Source organism: Acomys russatus, chromosome 10 (genome assembly GCF_903995435.1).
Source record: "Acomys russatus chromosome 10, mAcoRus1.1, whole genome shotgun sequence".
Taxonomy (NCBI): domain Eukaryota; kingdom Metazoa; phylum Chordata; class Mammalia; order Rodentia; family Muridae; genus Acomys; species Acomys russatus.
This window is the reverse complement of record NC_067146.1, coordinates 9,927,671-9,949,620: the sequence shown is the minus strand read 5'-3', so window position 1 is coordinate 9,949,620 and position 21,950 is coordinate 9,927,671. Positions and strand designations below refer to the sequence as shown.

Sequence of the window (21,950 nt, the reverse complement as noted above, 5' to 3'; positions counted from 1 at the left end):
AAGACTGAAATGTGAGTGAACTACAAATGGGCTTTGTGGTACCTACACGTCTGCCTGAATTCAGTGCGTACATGGCATGACCTGTCCTGGGGAAGAAAGCCAGAGGCCAGCTAAGGTGCATGAGATGGTTGTCTTGGTGGCAGCAGCCCTAGTACACCTTTATCAGTAATAATGATGGGGAAAGTGATGGTGAGGATGATAATCATGTCGCTAATAAGAAACAACCTTGTCCACTGAGTGTCTGGCTTTGCACCAATCCCCAGCCAATAATACCTCTGGATTCTGTCTCACTTCGTCTTAGCAACTCTGCCATGATGAGTGTCTTCCACCTGACCTTCTAGAGCTAAGGGCTATACTTTCCTGTGCACACAGTGGTGACACACAGGGAGCCTACATTAGTGGGTTCCCTGCTATCAGTCCCAAGTTAGTGATCCTAGTGAGCAGCATCAACAGAAGGCCAGAGGGAGGAGCCATCTGTCCTGGGGGCTTCCTCTGCTCTGTCTTCAGGTTCTTTGGACCATCTCCTGCCCACTTCCTTAGGCCTAAGAGATAGTAGCAGTAATCTTGTTATTAACTCAAAAGTATAGAACTATCCCCCTCAAAGAAAGCAGTCTTTCAGAAAGACTCCCAGACCCGCTTTGTCTTTTGTGCTTCCCCTGTCAGATGGTACAGTGAGGTTAAACTAAAAGCCCACATCCTCCATCCTTTCTGGCTGCAGTGGCCACTAGCCCCAGAGCCTACCTTAGGTACACAACCCAGCTCTGGGCTCTCTTTTCATTTTAATGAGATAGATCATGGCTACCTCCTATGGTGGGGACTCCCTGCCGCCTATGATTTTCTTTGAGCGAAAAAGTACATTCAAAACCCAATGATCTGAAAATAAATAAATAAGTAAATAAGCAAGTAAACAAATAAACTACCTCTAGAGGACAAAGCTGCCATCCATCCTAGCATCACCTTCATTTCTAGTAAATGGACTTTCTGCATGACTTTCCAAGTCACAGCATCACATTGCTTTCAGCTTGGATGAAATAAGGGCTGGAATTGCCAATATCTTATTTAGGGGCACCTCAGCTCTGTAGGATTTCTTATTCCCCCAAGCTCCTAAAATATGACGATATAGGACAAGATAAATAAAGTAATAGAAACACCCCAGCAGGAAGAAAGCACAGGTTAGCTGGACACCCACAGAAGAGAGGGAAAAAAAAAAGACTTTACATTGTCAGGCAAAATCCTAAGAAAAAGCAACTCAATGAGACAGTTGAGGAAGAAGACTCTCACAGATGGAAACCTCTACCCTAACAGCAGCCCCGTAAACTAACCACATAAACCCATGTGGTGCAGAAGTGTACTCAGAGCATGCGCAAAAACCCACGTGGTGCAGAAGTGTACTCAGAGGATGGGCAACACAAGCAAGCTATTGTAGGACTTTGGTGTCAGATGTCAACTTATTGTCAATCCAGATAAAAACAGTAGAACCTAGCTTATTCGCTGAGGTGAAGTTGTGTGACACATATGCAAGCATGCTTCAGGAGTTTCTGCTTGAGGAGAGGGAACAGGGAGCAGGCTGCTGGAAACCTTGTCGTCAGGGATGGAGTTTGAGGCAAAGAATGAACTCAGAAAGAACATGCAAAGCTAGAAGAAAAGTGACTTTCTGGGAGAGTGTTTACAATGGAAGTGTCCGACCAGGGTGTGGATGAGGAACACAACTCAAGGGAGAGTCAGGAAGAAGAGAGTCAGAAGAGAGAAAGCTACGGTCCTGTTGGGGTTTTACTGAGAAGACTAAGATGCACAGAGCTGAGGAATGAGGGCAAACTTAAGTAAAAGGAAAGAAACGTCTCCCCGAGAGGCCCCTCCATGCCCCTCTATAAAGCCCCTACCTTCACTGGAGGAGAGAATGGAGATGATGAAGCCAAACAGGTTCTGTCTTAACCACTCACCAGAGCCCGGCCAGCACCCAGTGGAGACTCACCAACTACGTCTTGATTGGCAGAAAGACGGGCCAGAAGCAGAGAGGAACAGCAGTATGTGTGCAGCATTGACTGTGACCCAGGCCCCACGCAAGGTAAATGCTTTCCCCTCGTACGGTCTCCCTGCAGCGGGATGGCTTTACCTGTTCTGCAGATGAGGTAGCTAGGGCTTCCAAGACAGGTGGCCGATGAGGGGCAGGGTTAGAGGTGGGATCCAGGTCTGTACCACTGCAAAATCCTAACAGTTTCTACAAACGCCTCACTCCAGAAGTCAGACTATAGAGCCCTGGGAGTTCCTGTTTTAGTCATACAATTCCCAGCACAGAGGTCCTAGGATACATCCCCTACCAAACCCAGAGAGAAATGGAAGTTCCTGTGACCTACAGGGCACTACCTGGGAAACACCAGTTGGGGCACGGTCACATGACAATTCTGACAGTATTGATGAGCACCTGACACAGGAGCTCTGCACATCGTATAGTAGGCGCTGTTGCTGTTGTTAATAAATGTTAATAAATAATTATAACTATATGAAGTTGGGTTAGAAAAATAAGAATTAAGATAAGGGATGGTATCTACTTTTTGTTAATTTTTTTTTTTCATTTTTTTTATTAATTTATTCTTGTTACATCTCAATGTTTATCCCATCCCTTGTATCCTCCCATTCCTCCCCCCCCCCATTTTCCCATTATTCCCCTCCCCTATGACTGTTCCTGAGGGGGATTACGTCCCCCTATATATTCTCATAGGGTATCAAGTCTCTTCTTGGCTACCTGCTGTCCTTCCTCTGAGTGCCACCAGGTCTCCCCCTCCAGGGGACATGGTCAAATGTGAGGCACCAGAGTACGTGAGAAAGTCGTATCACACTCTCCACTCAACTGTGGAGAATAGTAAACATAGTAAAAATGGCCATCCTACCAAAAGCAATCTACAGATTCAATGCAATCCCTATCAAAATAACTACACAATTTTTTAAAGACATTGAAAGTTCAATTCTGAACTTCATATGGAAAAACAAAAAACCCAGAATAGCTAAAACAATCTTGTACAATAAAAGGTGCTCCGGAGGAATCTCCATACCTGATCTCAAACTGTACTATAAAGCAATAGTAACTAAAACAGCATGGTACTGGCACAGCAACAGGCTGGTTGATCAGTGGAATCGAATCGAAGACCCAGATATGAATCCACACACATATGGTCACTTGATTTTTGACAAAGAAGCCAAATCCATTCAATGGAAAAAGGATAGCATCTTCAACAAATGGTGCTGGTCTAACTGGAGGTCTATGTGTAAAAAAATGAAACTGGACCCATATTTGTCACCTTGCACAAAACTCAAATCCAAGTGGATTAAAGACCTCAACATAAAACCAGAGACACTAAGCCACTTAGAAGAAAAAATGGGAAAGAGCCTGGAACATATTTTTTTTTTTTTTTAAGGACAAGTAATGAAGAGTCAAGGCAGTTCCCCTTGAATTGGATTTCCAAATCCAAAAAGCAGAGAAGATTCAAGAAATTTATTTTCGGAAGTAGGTAATCTGGTTAAGTGGTCTTCAAATTTCTGATTTTAGAGACAATAAAGGTGATATCAAAATGAAATCACAGAATGTCCCACAGGATAAAAGGTGGAGATAAAGGTTAGGGAGATAGCTCAGTTGATAATTCGCTTGCCACGCAAACATGAGAACTTGAATTTGATCCCTAGGAAGCGTGTTAAAAAGCTGGACATGCTGGTATATGTTTATAATCCCAGTCCTGGGGTGGGGAAGGCAGGCAGATCACTGGAACTCCTTGGCCAGCCAGCCTCATATAACCAATTAGGTCAAGGCTAGTGAGAGACGCCATCTCAAAGAAACAAGGTAGACAGCACCTAAGGAAAGATACCTAAGGTTGACCTCTAACCTCTATGGGTACATATTGAAATGCACATGCTCTAGCACACACAATCACAATAAAACAAACAAACAAATATAAATAAAAGATGGTGGTGAAGGACAACTCAGACCACTGATTCCCCATTCGGTGTTCTTTCTATCACACTTGGCCTCTTCTGACTTTATCTAAACCCGTTCCAACATCTGCTCCCCAGCCTTTGAAAGTGACAGCTACTTGGGCACCATATGCTCTGTTGGCTAACAGGGCTCTCACTGAAGCTCTGCCAACAGCCAAATTCCAGAGGGGCTGGTGTGCTCACTCCAGACAGGCACAGGCAGGTTGGGGCACAAGCTACCAGCCATTTGGGAGGGAACTTTCAGCAGACCCTGTATCAGAGGATGCCACATGCCCACCACTTGGACACACAGTCAACCCACAGTTCCCCAGTCAGTGCTAGGCAAGACAAGGAGGGCTATTATCGTGACTGTAGTGGGCACCACTCGCTCACCATCTTCTTTTAGACATGGCTATGCATCTCAAACACTTATCACTTTCATCTGGGGATGGTGAAATTGCTGTCCCCGGAGGGGCAGGGGAACTCACAGAAATGTTAACAACATGATGGGCATGAATAGCCTCTCATTTTTTTTTTACCCCAGAAAAAGGACTGATTAGAAAACAAGGAACAGGGTGATGGATGAGGGTATGATATGGGCAAGCATGTGGGTAGCAGCCGAACTCACTAAAGACCCCGTTGTGGGCCAGGCCAATGCCAGTCTTCCCACCCCAGCTTAGGACGCACAGATGGACAGAGCCACTAGCCACCTCTAACTCAGGGTCACTTAAGGTTGTTCTAACCTCACAAAACAGCAAAAAATAGAGCTTCCAAAGGGTGGGTGTCTCTCCCAGGACATCAACGCATGTAAGAGGTGTCTTTAGCCCAGGCATTCCTGGTCCGAAAAAACTGGTGCAAAAAAGGTCAATTTCTGAGACTTCTATCGATTCGCATTCAAATAACCATTTAGCTGATTTTAAAATAAAAGGCACAGGCCTCATTCTTCCAGTTACAAGCGAATAACATTTCAAAGAAATATGAAGGGAGTCCTGAACCAGGCAGGGTGGGCAAGGGGGCAGAGGACAGACCCCTCCCCCCACAGACCGAATCAAACCCAAACACACTGCCACCGCCCCTTTGTGAAATCAGACTTTAATTCTGAGTGGTCCCAGAGGAGACGGAACTCATTTTTAGAAGCTGATCATCATTTTGATTAAAGTAGTTGGGACTGCCTTTGTTTTATATGGTAAGTTTTGAAGAGCTCAAACTAATTTTCATGAAGTGCTACCGAGTGGCAGAAAGAAAGTTATTATAGAGCAGTTTAAAATAGCAATTAGCTCACAAAATTCCTTCAGAATTTATAAATCATTTTACGTACATTACCTCATTTAAAAAAAAAAATTCATTGTTTGCCATGACTGTATTGGACTACCACTGAATGTGGTCTCAGAAAGTACAGGCTAAGAATTACTAAGGCCAACTGGGTGTGGTGGTTCACTCCTGTAATACCAGGCCTCAAGTGAGTCTAGAACAGTCAAGGCTACACAGAGAAATCCTGTCTCAAAAAAACCAAACCAAACAAACAAACAAAAAGAATTTGCTGAGGCCATCTTGTAACCCAAGGGAGGAAGGTATAGGGACAATCCTTGAAGAATGAAGCCATAAGAGAAAAGAAGTGAGCAGAGGTGTCTGGATCCCAGCTCAGATTATATAGATGTCTAGGTGCTGTGAATAACACAACCTGGGTGCCTGTCCTGGCCGGATACATGAGCCAAAAGCTGTCCCCTTTCCAGAAGCTAGCTCAGGCTCAGTTCTCTGGAGTCATTAATGAAAGAATCTTGTTTTCTACTGCTGTGATGAAATACCAAGACCAAATGCAAGGAGGAAAGGGTTAATTTTAGTTTGTGGCTTCATATCACAACCCACTGGCTGAGGAAAGTCAGGACAGGAGCCTGGAGGCAGGAACTGATGCAGAGTCCAAGGAGGGGTGACACTTCCTGGTTTGTAAATTAACGCTTGCTCAGCCTGCTTTCTTATACAGCTCAAGACCACCTGCACTGTGCTGTCCACAGTGGGCACTCCCACATCAACCTTTAATCAATAAAATGCCCTACAGGCTTGACCACAGGCCAACGTGGTAGGGGTATTTTCTCAACCGACAGTCCCTCTCCCCCAAATGAATGTAGCTCATGTCAAGGTGACAAATAAACTAACCAGGGCAAATACCCAGTCACTCAGAGAGAAATCTAGAAGTGTCTAGAAGTGTCTATTGCCACATCTTCTCTACCAGGCTGTTCTTCAGTGAGGGTTAGCAACAAACCTAAGAGATTTGTGTGTCCCTGTCCACTGAGATTAATTATGCTTCTACCAGTGGTGATGCACTATCCCCAAATAAGATTTGGGGGTTGAGCATGGGTGTACAGACTTTACCAACCACACATTGGTCTCTCTATCTTCAGGTCGTATCCACAATCCCCCTAAAGTTTCCATCATCTGCTCATGGCTTGAGTGTCTACGAGTTCACTCACTTCTCAAATGAAGTCGTCTCCAATGCCAGGAAGAATCTAAGATGCCCTGATCATGTGTTAGTACAGGAACCAGTGCCCATCAGAGACTCACAGGTGACAAACTGCTGAACTGGCCCATGTCTGTTGCCCTCTTTAACATCCCGGTCACTTATGAAGAATGATCACGGGCTGGGGGGAAATGGCTGACCAGAGAAAGCGTCTGCCACCAAGTCAGATGGCCCCAGTTCCGTTCCTAGGTCCCACATCGTGGGAGAAAACAAACGCTCAAAAATTATCCTCTGGTCTCCACATGGAACATATTCTCCCTAGTAATACAATAAATGAATAAATGTAATAACTTTTTTAACTCATAAAGATCATTTTATTTCATCACTAAATATCTCCAGTTCTAAGCCTAGATCCTGAGGCATGTGATAAATGTTTGGGAATGAAGGAACAAGGGAGAAATAAATGACGCTTTGATGGCAGAGTATACGAGATGGCAGCTGGTATCACTTATGGGTAAAATTCAAATTCCATCGCGGGTACTGTCAACAAGGTCAAAAAAGGTATGGATTGACAATGCTGGTTTTCCCTACCTAATCCAGGGCTTATAAATACTTAAATCACTTGATTTTGTCCTTTTAAAAGGTAAGTGCAAATGCATCTGAGAAGCCACATCTTCCATACATGATTTACAAGGAGACCAGCAGCCCACCAGCTGGACTATTGTCACAAGTCACCTTGAGCCTATAAATTAGACTTTGCCCTACTCAGTCAAGCTACCCAGTGCAGACCCTGTCAAGGAAAAAAGAGCAGGGCCTGGGGACGTTGCATTAGGGAGACAGCACGCTAGACACAACTAGCCCGCACTCATTCATATAGTGACTATTTTTTCCTAACAAGTGACTGCTAATTGAACATATGCCCTAGGAGGAATCCTGAGCTGGGAACAGAGGGTAGTCCCCTGGAACAACACACTTGTCCATGCTTTCTGGCACCTGGGAGTCTTGGCTAGCTGTCCTCTGCAGAAGCTGTGGAGAACTCCACTTCCTTGACCCTTATCAGAGAAGCCAGGGACTCCATCACCTCCAATAGTCCTGGAGACAGTATCATACCCAGGAATCTTCAGCTCATGCAGGCACGAATGTCATGGACAAAAAGCTAACTTTCTGACCAAAAAAAAAAAATGTGTGATGCCCCATGCATGAGATGTCAGAGTCCTGTCACCAGTAAAAGGGGGTGTCGGTGACCATTTCCTGGCCTCTACGCTTTCACACAGTCTCCAAGCAGATCACACGGACAGTGACTTTCACGTGATAGTCCCACTCCAAAGCAGGGAGCTGTGAGTGTCTCCTTGCTACAGCTTGAAAAATGCCCCTAAATTTTGTGAATTGGAACTGCAATTCCTCAGTTAGTCCACTGAGAGTGTTTGGAGGTTGGGTGATTTGGAAGGGGTTGGGATGGACTAAGGTCATCAAGGCAGGACCCTTATTATGACCAGGGCTTTACAAGAAGAGGACTAAGAGGCCCTCTGTCACCATGTGACGCCCTCTGCACAAAGCCCTTCATCACATCGTGCCTTGTGCCTGGATCCCCTTGCCTCCAGAACTGTGAGATACATAAGCCCCAGTTCTTTGTAAAATTCCCGCTCTCTGCTACTTTGTATTAGCAACAGAAAATGGGCTAAGACGCTACATTGGGGGAAGATTTCTTTGCTTGTTTTTGTTGTTTGTTTTGTTTTGTTTCTTAACCACCCAGCTAGACAAATCAGACTCTAAGGACCTATGGGGTGGCAGAATCTGAGCATGGATGGATGCTTGGCCTGCCAGGAACATCCAGGAATATCCACACCAGGCGTGGATCCACCTACTATGGCATCTGCATCACTATAGCTAAAAGATGCTACATAGAGCCAGCATGTCATGTATCCGAGCTGAGGCCCAAACCAGACGCTGAGCCTCCAAGTCTCTGCTTTGGGTAGCATATGGGGCTGACAATCCTAGGGAACAGCCCCTTCAGATGTTGGAAGCTCCCTCCCTTTCTCCCGAAACTGGCCTGTACATTTCCAAGTTCGGCAAGAAGGCAGCTCATTACTCCAACATCTAATAAGAAAGCAAACAAACAAAACAAACAAACAAACAAACAAACAAACAAACAAAAACCACCTTCCATATCCCTTAGTGGTTGTTCCCAAATTCTGGGCACAGTGAGGCAGTGTGTCCTTGCAGGAAGAAATGCTAGAGCTTCTTCATTGATCCCAGTTCAAAAATGGACAAATAAACAATCTGTTTGAGATACCTTCTCCACTCTGCAATCTACTCTAAGCAGTATTTTTTTCCTCTGCTTACAATTTTTACTTACAGCTCTGGGTTTCAAGAAATGAGGCCCATGAGTTATTACTTTATCGTTTTTCCCCTAGATAACTATATTTACATGCAGGTGGGCAGACGGGTGTCCACAGTGGCTCCACAAGCCATCCAGGCCACATGTGTTTGTTTGCCTTGCTTATAGACAAGTCCTGACCTTTACTGTCTCCCCTTTCCCTTTGTAACTATCTCAGAAGTGAGTGTCCCGTGGATAAAAGGAAAAAAAAAAAGATGGAGAATGTGGGTACCACAGTGCAGTCATCATTATTCTGGGGTGTGATAGGGGTCATGTCAAATCAACTGCATACTCCAGAGAAAGCCACAGGACTCTCCCTGAAGTCTCTACTGCATATCCAGAACCCTGGAAAGGTCCAGAATGCTCTCCCTCCAGTCTGCATGCTTCCCACCCACCATTCCACCCCTCCTTTGGCTGCTGTTCTCTTGAGCAGTGAGAAACATAAAATTCATTGTGGGGGGAGGGGCCAGGTAAAAGGGACAAAGGAGGAAGAAGGAAGAGTCATGGGAAACCAGGCACAGACTGAGAGTCCCAACCAGGCAAGCAGCCAGATCTCCAGGAAATCCTGCACCAAGTCAGCTCTTATCACACAGTGAGCTGGGTCATGGATTCTTTCCTTTGCTCTCTCTCCCTCCCTCCCTCCCTCCTTCACTCCCTCATTCCCTTCCTCCCTCCTTTCTTCTTCCTCTTCCTCATTCCCCTTCCTCCCCTCTCTCTTTCTCTCACTCCTTAGGTCTGGGTTCACTGAAAGGCCTATAGAAAATGTTACCATGGACAGGGCTTTTAGCATTAGCCCAGGAGCCTTCACCAGAGGGTGGAGCCAGGGGACTAGAGCAGGCTAACCCTGAGACCTCTTTCTGGACTTCACTGCAGTCTCCTCCCCACCCTCCACAGGGGCTCTCCCAGGGTCCAACCCCTGTCTGCATTCCCAGCAAAGCCTAGGCCACTTTGATGAAGCTCTTCACAGTGACCTGGAGGCAGCCCTTGATATCCAGGCACCACGATGCTCAGGGAAAGTGAAGAGTCTGCCAAGCAATGGCTCTTGCCACTCCAGGCCTGTCTGGAAAGACTTTAAAACCCAGAACTTGCCAGGGAAACCTGATCCAGGCAGGAAAGGGGGAGAATCGATAGCTTCTTCCTAGTGTCTCATTTGAAGAAACAGGCTGAGGAGAAACTGGGGTCCAGACCCCACAGCTGAAGCCTGGCATCCGTCTTGCTATCTCCTTGCCACAGCTGCTCCAAACAGCTTATATGAGTGCCCTTGCCTGACTATCTGGCTCCCAGTATTGGTTCTCCATCCTTAGAGACCTGCACTGGCCTCTGGATGCACAGAAATGGAGGAACATCATGGGAAAGTGATCAAAGCATCCTAAACTGTGCATTCACTTTTGCTATTGTAAGAGATGTCCCTTTTGCTATTATAAGAGATCGTAGCTATCTGGGTCTCAGAAGGGGATCTGAGGCCCACTTGTCTTGTGCACATGGCTTCGGAATTGTATGGCTGGGTGGTTTTCATCTAGAAAGGAGACCCACATAGCCTTCCAGCCTCAGACTTGCAGGCCATTTCGGTTATTTTGAACCTTATCTGATGGTCTTCTCCTGGCCGAGAACTCACTCTGAAGATCCTCATCTCCTCTTAGAGGCAGAGGTAAAGGCTGGATGCTCTTAGCTCACAGACATCTGTGTTTATGCCAGTGACATTCCCTGAACCCTCTTCTCTCTGAATCCCCATGGATCAGGACCGTGCAGACACCAAGAGCTGCTGCCCTCACAGACCATGGTCTGCCGATTTTCCTTGATGTTTCCAGTGCCTGGCCCCCATCTGTAAACTGGTTGTTTCTAGAAGCCAAATGGTAAAGAGCATGCCTGAGTTGCTCTTCTGGTAAACCAGAGGAAACGTGAGGAAGCTCAGTCTTCCTAGAACACAGGTTATCATGGATTTGAGGAGGGATCCTCAGACCATATTTGTAGGGGTACCAGGCATAGCCAGGGAAAGCTATGCAAAGGTAGCGCCTGAGACAACCGGCAGTGATTTTTATCAGCTCATAGGCTGACCCTGAAGTCTCTTTCTCTTGAGACTCTAAATCTTTCTTAAGTTGCCAAGCTATACAACCTAAATTATGGGATGTATCTGACATGCCAAGCATACTTTAATCCTGCAGCCTGACTTTAGAGAGCTCGGGGTCCTTCTCTGCCAAGTAGACCCACGTCACTCTCCTTGGAGTTTACCACTTTTCCAAGAGGAAGGACCAAGGAGTAGGGCACACTTCACCAGTTCTGTATTGCTCCACTGTACTACCCAAGCAGTGAGTTAATCCTCTGGATTTTGGCCCCTGAAGCTGTGTAGAAGAGTGGTCAGGAGGTCTGCAAGCCCTGAACCCCCGCATACCACATGTGGGTTTAATATAAAGTCCCACACAAGCTGATTTTGCCCTATCTCCTCTCATTTCCGTAACAAATAAAAAGAGACAGACATTCCCTTCCTCAGGCTGGTACAACATTCCCAAATAGACTGTGTGCGTTCGTGCACGCGTGCAAGCGTGCGTGCCTGCGTGCTTGTATGTTACTGGGAACTGAACACAGGCCACCAAGCTACATCACAGGCCCTTAACTAGACTTTCAGAACTCAAGACAGTGGTCAGGTTTGGAAGCACTAGAAATAAATGCAGGGGTTTAGGAAATCAAAGCTGAGAGTTTGTGTTATTGGGTCCGGAAGCCTGAGTATCTCTCCAGCTACCACTCCTGAGGCTGCCACCGTCCCTGTCACTGACACCTGTATCAGAGTCAAGCAGCCATTGGCTTTGCAGTCCCATCAGTCTTCATGCAAAGAACCCAAAGCCCCTCCGAACAGTCGACTTGAGGCATGCGTGGCCAGATGGCGGCACCTCCATCATCCCTCAAAGTCTAGTGGTATGATTCCTCACATGTCCTCCTTGTTCCCCTATCCTATTGCATCCATCCCTTTCTCTTTCAATCCTAGAGGAAATTGGGTAGTGAACAGTTGTCTGCCTTGCCGGTCTATAGTCATATAATTAGTGCTATTTAATTCCACAATGAGGCAAAGCTCATAAAAACACAAAATGTATTTCAGCTGTGTGTTGCAAATCCTGGCAGAAGTCCCCACTGCCGCCGGAAGCTGAACAAAGTTATAGTCATTCCCTAAAATAATAAATAAATAAATTCAGAATGCAAATGACAAAGTTTGGAAAGCAGGCACTTACACTACCTGGCAATAGGCAAAGGAGAAAGAACAGAGGATTCTGGTCCCTAAAGTTTGGAAACCATTTCCATTGCCATGACAACAATGACTATTGAAAACATTTCCTATTGATTAAGTAGTGCTGGTGTATTACGTCATTTCCTTGGAGGGCCATTCTGGGCTCACCCTGTGCTCACTGTCAGGCACTGACACATGCCTTGAAATCTTGTTCCTGTCACAGGATGGGAAGATAGCATTCCTCTCCTGTGTACTGGGCACAGACATGTGAGTCAGATCCGTAAGCTGAAACCTACGGCTTCTAGTAATTACTGCAGCTTATCTAAGATCCCCCTACATCCCAACTGCCGTTTCCTTGTCAACCCCACTGCACTGACTCCTCAGTGTTTATCACAGCCATACATGGGGCCAGCGGCAGAAAATAGTGTCCTCTGTCCTGCTCCCATTCAAACGTGAAACTCAGACTGGTCCTGCGTGATGTTTCCTAGTGAGATATTAGAAGCATTTATGCACCCCAGGTAAACAGGGACTGGCAGACCAAAGAGAGGAGTCTGCCAAAGTTCAATCTGATGACCTGGCATTATGTACAGGTGCACTGGTGACTTATTAGCAACTCCACCATTGAGAGTCCCTCTCTGAGTCCACCACTGAGACAGTCCTTTGCCTTTTACATAGTAACAAAGGGAATCCAGAGGTGGGACCTCATAAAGATCTTGTGAGCATCCCTGTACTGGGGTTGGGGTGGGGATATCAATAGGTCTGATCTTATGAGGGCCTTCTGTGGTCATCACAGCTGCTCTGCTTCAGGACCATGATGCTCCTGTTCAGCCCAGTGCAAACAGCTGTGACATCCTATCAGCTGTCATCATCACTGGAATAGCAACACAGCCCAGATCTCTGAGACTAACCTGGGTCCCCAAGTCAGGACCAGACCCTCTTCCCAACACTCCAGCAGGATCCCTGTCAGGTGACAAGAGTGTAGAATTAAAGGAGAGCCCAGAGCAAGGTCGGGCATATCTGAATAATACCAGACCCTGCTGATGCCCTCTTTCAGGATCTGCTCAGAGCTGTGCCATTGGATGGGGCACAGAGGGGGGCCAGCTACACAGACAGTCAAGACTCCTGCAAAGCCTAGGGGGCTTCTATGTATTTCCAGTGGCTCTTCTGAGTCTGCTGTGCCCATCAGCTATGGACAGGGACACAGTGTCCTCTACACAGTGAGCAAGTGCCTTCTAGTTCACTTTTCTTCTCCAGAGTCTACCTACATCATGACTACCACCTCTCATGAGGGTAATATTTTGTCTTCAAGTAGTTCAAGTGCACCAAGCATGCATGATTCCAAAAGCATGTCACTGTCCCCATCCAAACCATTCAAGCCCATCCAAACCATTCAAGCCATCCTGTAGATGAGGACTGAGCCCATCACTAACTTCCTGTATGTCTTAGTTAGGGTTTTTGTTGCTGTGACAAACAGCCATGATCAAAAACAGCTCACAACTTACCGGTCACCTTCTATCAGCAAGGGAAGTCACAGAAAATGTTCAAGTCAGGAACATGGAGGCAGCGACTGAAGCAGAGACCAAGGAGGAGTGCTGCTTACTGGCTTGATACCCATATCTTGCTAAGCCTGATTTCTTATACAACTCAAAAAGAGTGTGGTGGGCCTTTCACTTCAATTGCTAATCAATAAAATGTCCCACAGCCTTGCCCACAGGTTAATTTTATGGAAGCATTTTTTTTTTCAGTTGAGAGCCCATCTTCCCAAATGACTCTAACTTGTGTCAAAGTGACATAAAACTGACCAACACACCATGCCATACTAATGCTTCTGTTGATTCTATTTTGCCTATAGTACAAAAATTCCATCAGAGTCATCACTGGAGGTTTTATATCAAATGTAGGAGGAGAAATGAGTTTAGGAAGGTCAGGTGCAAATGTATAGTTCGTACCTGAGAAGAGAGAAGGCCATATTAGCATATTGAAGTCTTTAAAAGTGTTATTACATTGACAGGCATTGGTGGTTGCATGTCATGAAATGTGGTGAGGCTCCACAGTTGGGCAAGCTTGGAGGAAGACAGAAGGCAGCATGTCAAAGTCAACCAGCAAGTGGGGCAGATGTCTTATGTCCACTTGTGCATTTGTTCAGCATATATGCAGCCCTACACATTGTATACCAGTAACCTGCCTTCTAAGAGTGAAGCCATGAGTAAGACAACAATGTCATTGATCCTATCAGACCCATTACTTATGAAAGAGACAGAAGTGGGGTGAAGATTAGTGGTAGGATGTTTGCCTAGCCTGTGTAGGGCTCTGGGTTCCATTTCCAGCCACGTGAGCGTGTGTGTGTGTGTGTGTGTGTGTGTGTGTGTGTGTGTGTGTGTGTGTGTGTGTCTGTCTGTCTGTCTGTCTGTCTGTCAGGGGTGGGCACAAATGCTAAAGAGGAAACAAAATATACAAAAATAGCTGGGTTTAGATCATATTAACACCCAAAGGAAAAGGAACACCTATAGATTAAAAACTATAGGTGTGGGCATGGAGTCTTAATCAGCCAAATGATCTCCCTAAAGTGTGCTCACAGAGGGAGGGATAGCCAGGAAGTGACCACCATACAAAGATTTGGGGAGTCTTCCAGGCCAATGAAAAAAAAGTGATCACAAAGATGAAGAATTTTTTTTAACCCACTAAGGAAAAAGTAGAAGACAGAGGGACCAGAAGAAATGGACTAAGCATGGAAGTATGACTGTGAATCCAAAGAGGGAGGTGGCAGATGCTGGAGAACACTGAATCATGGGAAGGAGTTAGGGGTGGCATGGTCAGGGGTGGGCTTGGTTGGCTCAGCCTAGCTGCAGTGTTCAGAAGGGCTTGGGTGGTAGAGGATAACTACATGGTCTCAATGGAGAGTGTTGGCTGACCTAAGCCAGAGGGCATGGTAGAAAATGGGACATGGTTGCTCTCACATGCTTTCTGGAGTCTATGGAGATGAAAGGAGGAGACGAGAGAGACATTCATCTTACCGCCAAGATTTTGAGGACCCATGGGAGTGGATGGTACTGTCATTTTAATGGTTAGGAAAAGACTAAGGAAGAACAGGTCATAGGGCTAAAGACATCAAAAGCTCTATTTGCGACCTGAAGAGGCTGTTCTGTCCACAGTGGTGACTATGAGAATCATCTAGGGGGCATGATTTACAAAAGACAAACCTTGACATCTGTGGAAGTCATGGCATTTAAATGCTCCTAGAGTATGCTAACATTGCCGTGATTTCTAGATAAGAAACTTTCCATAAGTGAGATGACATGAAGCTGGAGTGTGTACCTACACACACTACCACAGAACCAGGGGCAAGGGTCTTTCACCTGGACTCATCCCTTGGTAGTGTACACTTTGTACTAAGCTTTCTAGGCTGGAAGAAAATGATGCCAACTAAAATTCCTTACTTAGGAACCTAGAATGAGATGATAATAGCAAAACTCCCTTTTTATCAAAAAGAAATTGAAATTTTCCCTTGCAATATGGGCTATTCTGTAAAGTTTGTAAGTTTCCAACCAAAATTAATATCAAAGAAAAAAAAAAAAAAAAAAAAAAGAACAGAGGTACCTGGCTTCTGTCACATAGTTCATAGCTAAAAGCCCTCTTTTCAGTCACAGAGAGAAGCAGCATCCTGGGCTATGGAAAACAGTGACAGCCCAATGGCCATACCAGTGAAAATTAAACAGAAATCAAAAGAACTCAGGCTAAGTGGTGGATTCTTCCTGTGTGGTTGTCTTAAAGAAGCGCGTCAAAGAGAGTGTGGTAGAGAATTGACCATGTCAGCCATTTTCAGGGCGTGGCTCAAAGGCCATAAGTTCACTTGCAGTGTTGTGGAGCTCTCCTCGTCTATTTGCGGAACTCATTCATCTCCGACCTTCCCCATTAGACACAGCCACACTCCCCTCGCCCTAGGCCCCAGTCACCACTCTGCCTGGTGTCTCTATGAATCCTGGCTGTTCCAGGAACCTCAAGAACTCACAATGAGCACCTTTGCCCTTTTGCATCTTATTTCACTTAGCATAGTGTCTTCAAAGTTCATCCAGTGGCAGGAGAGGAGTAATGTGATTTTTAATTTTAAATAATTGAGTTTCCTGCTCCAGTAAAAGTTCCTGGTTTTAAAATGACTCTTATAGTTGCTGACTTATGAGAATAAGGATAGGGGAATTAGACAAAATGTAGACTGAGTGAATATATATATATATATATATATATATATATATATATATATATATATATATATATATATATATATTTCCATCAGCCCACATGATCCTAATACAATCCTAAGAAGGACCACAGTCCCTTCACAACTAAACCCTAACAGAACTCTGTTCGATGAATTGGGAAACACTGGGGAACTATGACACACATTATCTTACCCAATGTCCTGAGGGCACTCTGATGATGAAATGTCCTTAAGATGTGTGAGCCAAGGTCTCCCTAACTTGATAGACTGCAGGACTCCTTTCCTGCCTCATACCTATCCTAACCCTAAGACACCATCTCATGATATGCGCTTTGAGAAAACATACATGTATGTTGATTTTGATCCTGAAAGCATACATCATTTTTTTTCCTAACCACGATTAAAGTCTTGTAGTGCATTGAAACAAATTACCAAACTTAGAACATTCAGATCTGGGAAGAAAAACCCTAGATGAAGAGAAGTAACTGGAATGGGTGCTGTAAACTCTGTCCCTTTCTGGTGAAGGTTCTGTGGTCCCCATCATCATGGCTGCAGGATAGAAGCTTCCTTTTCTTAATCTACGTTCGGAGCCCAATGCCTGTTCCAACCCCTTTCTCTTTTCTCTCAGCACAGCTGAGAGGGGCCATAGTTTTCCATACTTATATGAGATGCTAAAGGAAAAAAAAAAAAGATAAAGCTAGAGAAAAGAGCAAAAAACAAATGAATCTATCTGAACAAAAGGTATCTGTCTCAGCCGATCTCTGCTCCTTCCTTTGAGTTTGCTCAAAGGCTCTGCCAGGCTGCACACCCAAAGAGCTGGCTCAGCATCTGAGGTGCCGCAGTCAGGTGTTTCTTGAGCCTGGGCTGCAATAACTGTCATGGGAAGGGTACTCACTCTGCTGCCCTAGGTTATGACACAGGCCTATGTTTGTGAAGGCCACCATGGCTTCCAAAGAAGGCAAACACATTCATGGTGTCTGTTATCCAGGTAGAGTGGCTCCCAAAGGATCACTGATGACTGCACGGCATTGCAGGTGGGAGAGGGGGCTCCCATCCTCCTCTACATGTCTTTATGCCTAAACTTTCAGTGGCAGTGAAGGTCGGCTGAGAGGTCAAAGATGGACATAGCAGCACAGCAGATAGTAAAATGTGGCCTCATTATAGGAGACAGCAAAATGAAATAAGGTATGACTTGGAGACCACATGGCTCATTACAACAACTCTATATAGTTCCTTTTTCACCCCATGTTCCAGGAAACAGCCAGTTAAGATGCACAGCCCATTTCAGCTGTGCTGCCAGATACCAACAGGCAGTTCTAAATACATGTGCTGAGGATTATCAGGAATATGTACCCTTTCACTTGAAGGCAACATGGACAAAATGTGGGTGTCAGAGTCTTTAGACAAGAGTTGAGGCTAAAAGATCTCAGTGCCCCTCAAGTAGTTCTTTGACCCATGGTAGAATCTAAACTCTGAGCCTTATATTAATATATATTCAAAGCGGATAATTCTCTTACTAAACCAAATCTTACCACCCACCAAACACAAACTATTCTCTTGAGTACCTGACTGAACTTCTAGATGGTCTAGACAGAAGTTACCACCTCCATTTAGCAGATGAGGGAAACAAGGCTCAGTAACTTTAAAGATCTTTTTTAAGGTCACAGAGATTCTCTAAAGAAAGAGCTGATTGTCATTGGCAGTGAGTAAGAGCAATCACATGTAGTAAAGTGCCAAACAGGTACAGTAAAATAAAAAAGAAATAAAGCAATCTCTAGGGAGCAGAGAACAAGATTCAGTTTGAAGTTAAAAAAAAAAAAAAAAAATCAATGAGGCAAATGCTCAACCTGTGAAAATCGATGAGGCAGCCAACCAATGGCCTGTATTTCCACCTGAATTGATACCCAACCACATTATGTCATATTTATATTCACCCAAACCAACTTCACACCCAACCTGCCAGCATATTGCCTGGGTACCAGAGTCAACATCTATGGGAGAATCCACCTGACCCCATCTGAACATCTTCAAACAGCCCCGAGAGGTAGCTAAGGAAGCCTGCACACAGAGGCTAGAGAAAGAAGCCTCTGGAACAGGGAGATAAGGTGACCTTATGAGAGCTAATTTAGTCACAATGAAGACATCCATGTGGAAGCCCCAGATATCAGCAGGAGCCACCTTACAAGGCATCCCAAATTGCTGCAGAAAGAGTGGGGGAACTAGAGTCCAATCGGGGTGTCAAGGCTTTATCCTCAGCACAACAATGCAATTCAAGCAGGCTGTAAGGGAAACAGCAGAATACACAGAGGGTGTTAACTAGCTCAGGGTGGTGTCCTGGAGTGCAGAGCAAGTAGCAAGAAGTGCTTGGGGTTCAAATTCCCAGGATTCAGAGGGAGAGAGCTGTGATGACTGTGAACTCTGAGTGACAGCAGTGGTGTGTCATGCTTCATCCTATGGATGACACTCCTCTTAAGGATGAGCAGTCTCTGCTTCTGAACCCATGCTTCCTGCCAGGCAGCCATTTTCCAGGGCTTTTCTATTCTTGCTGGTATCATCTCAGCTTTATTCAAGTGTTTTGCCCTCTGGAGGACTACATCTGAAGCGGGACTCAAACACAATTGGAATAAACCTCTGATAGGCAGCCTGATCTACTAATCATGGCTGAAGTAAGCCAGCCGTAGTGGTCTCTTTCTCCTTGACAGCTTAAGAGCAGTCAGAGGATCCAGACCTGGCCAGCTGGATGTGGTGGGAAGGATGCTGGAGGCTTCAGAGATATTCAGTTATTACCCGCCTTTCACTCTGAAGACTTCTGTGGCCCCAGGGATTATGTTGATCATGTGTCCACAGTGACTGAGCAGAGTAAGGAAAGCCTTGGAGTATGATGGTGCTGGCAATGACCTAATCCCGGAGCTTCCCACCTTGCAGTCTCATTATGTTCTCACTGCCATTGGCTCTGGCAATAGCTGAGAGCACCACACTGCGTCTCTTGGGAAATCTTTGGGCTACAGATATACAAATCAGACAAGCATATTCACATGAACTCTGTGGAGGGATCAAGAGGACCAAGTCCCATCCTTTCATTAACTGGATAAGAAAAGACCCATCACAGCATACTTCCTTAGATACCATCAGTATCTTCAATTTGAGTGAATTGGTTTTGGAAATCTGTTCTACTCTGTGAACACTAGTAAAGACAGACCCTGGCCCATGATAACTCCACCAGCACAGTTGACTAACTTTCACTGTACCAGCAACTTGATGAAACAGCAGAAAATATATGCTACTTTCCTGTCCCGACTCTATCTACTCAAGTCACCCATGCAATCTCACATACAGTCATATCTTAGTATCTGCAGGGACTTGGTTGCAGGACCCCCTGACTCCATATACCAAAACACATAGATGCTCAAGCACCTTATACAAAATAGCACAGAATTTGCATGCACCATACATGCATTCTTCTGTATGCTTGAACTCACCTCTAGATTCTTTACAATACCCACAGCCATGTAAATACTTATCAATCATTTTTACACTATATTGTTTAAGCAATTGTGACACAAGTCTACAGATATTCAGTACAGATAACTTTTTAAACATTTTTATATGGAACCTATAAAAATCCTTTGCTTCCCTGTGTAGGCTATGTCTTCCTTTCCTATTTCATGATGTTTCTCTGCGATTGAACTAAAATCAATATAAAGTATATAATATAATGTATAAATCATGGGCTTTGGAATTCAAAGCTTGTGCTAAAAATCACCAGAGGCATGGGGTGTAGGAATTTTCAAGAAATACAGGTAATAGGATCCCTCTCTTAGAGCCTCTGACTGAAATGATTTGCAGGAGATAGTAGTATATTTTTTAAATGCTCTCCACATGAAATTTTTAGCCAAAGAGGATGAGAACTTCTGATAGCTAAACCTTGTCATGTATAGATGAGGATGCAGGCCCGGGGAAGTCAAGAGATTTCAAAATCACATATTTGCTAGCCTTGGGTCAGAGCACCTGGTCTTCTGAATCTCAGACTAGATATCTCCCATAATGCTTCAGTGCCAACTGCAAAGCACTCACAGTGTTGTTTGCACTTGATGAAGAGAGAAGGAACATCAGGGAGGAATTACCAAAGGCCACAAGGGAGCCTTTGGGATGGTTGCAACGCTGCCCCAACTATTAAAGCATGTTCTTCAATAATGTAGTGAAAAGCAGAGCCACCATATCTCAATAAAATGGTATTTTTTATAAATACACCTATAGACAACCTACAAAATGAGAGAAAATATCTGCAAATCAAATAACTAAGAGGGAGACGCTAGGGCAAGTAAAGAATTTTTACAACTCAACAGCAAAAGCACAAAGGCAGGTAAAAAGCTGGCAAGTGGCTTCAAGAGATACTTGCCCAAAGAAGATGGACTAGTTCCCAGCAGTCCCATGAAAATCTGCTCAATTCCATTAGTCACTGGGGAGATGAAAACCGCAACCCTCAAGTACTGTTGTGTGCATGCAAAATCACAGAGCCACTTTGGAAAACGATTTGGCATTTCTACCAAGTTCCCAGGGAACACTGGGGCTGGGAGCCGGGGCCACACTTTGGGGTCCACTAACAAACGGAATCCCTTTGCAGGCGTGGGAACTCAAAATCTGAGACCACACAGCCCTTGAAGCACAAGTGAAACTAAATGGTACAGAGTCGGAACCCAGGGCACCCTGTACTATAAACCTTCATCTAGTGAGCTAGATGCTCATGTGTCAACTTTGCCCCTCAAGTCAATAAATAAAGACATAAAATATGTTTACCAATGTTAGCAAATTGGCATGAAAACAATCTGATCTACAAAATAGCTGGCGTTCTTGCCAAAGATGTTGGGTAAAGAGGCAGGAAGGGCTGAGGATAATGGCTAGAGGCTCTCTCGTGGGTCAGGAATTGGGAGGAACTGGAATGTGGGCGGCTTTTCTTTATTCTTGGGAAAGCAGTTGCCTTTTATCAATGAAGGAAAATTCTTTCTCCCCATTGTTCAAAATAGCACCATATCATAGCGCCCCTGCACATGCGGCATGCCTGCCACACATTCTGTAGGAGTCAGCCCTTACTAGTCTGGACATTTCCAGAGTCCACTCTTTCCGAATGACTCTCTGATGATAGCACCTTCCCATACAAGAGTCTCAGATGACCCCTACCACCTACAGAGAGAGGGAAGGACGGCTTATTCAAAGATCTGCCTCCAATAAAAGGACCCTTTGTTGCTCAGTGACATCCTATGCCCTCAAGCTTTCAGGACTTATTATTTTTTCCTCTTCGCCTGGGATTCCCTTCTGCTCATACCCTCTCTCTCTTTTTTTTTTTAAATTTTTTTTATTAATTTATTCTTGTTACATCTCAATGTTTATCCCATCCCTTGTATCCTCCCATTCTTCCCTCCCCCCCCCATTTTCCCATTATTCCCCTCCCCTATGACTGTTCCTGAGGGGGATTACCTCCCCCTGTATATGCTCATAGGGTATCAAGTCTCTTCTTGGCAACCTGCTGTCCTTCCTCTGAGTGCCACCAGGTCTCCCCCTCCAGGAGACATGGTCAAATGTGAGGCACCAGAGGACGTGAGAAAGTCATATCCCACTCTCCACTCAACTGTGGAGAATGTTCTGACCGTTGGCTAGATCTGGGTAGGGGCTTAAAGTTTACCGCCTCTATCTCCACTGTCCCTCTGGAATCTGATTCAGATTC

The 21,950-nt window shown here is 45.1% G+C and overlaps 1 protein-coding gene across 1 annotated transcript in view; it reads right to left on the bottom strand.

The window, feature by feature from the left end:
• Window positions 1-21,950, bottom strand: part of Plxna4 (plexin A4) — a 454,818-nt gene that overhangs the window by 378,168 nt on the left and 54,700 nt on the right. The gene's annotated exons all lie outside the window — the stretch shown is intronic.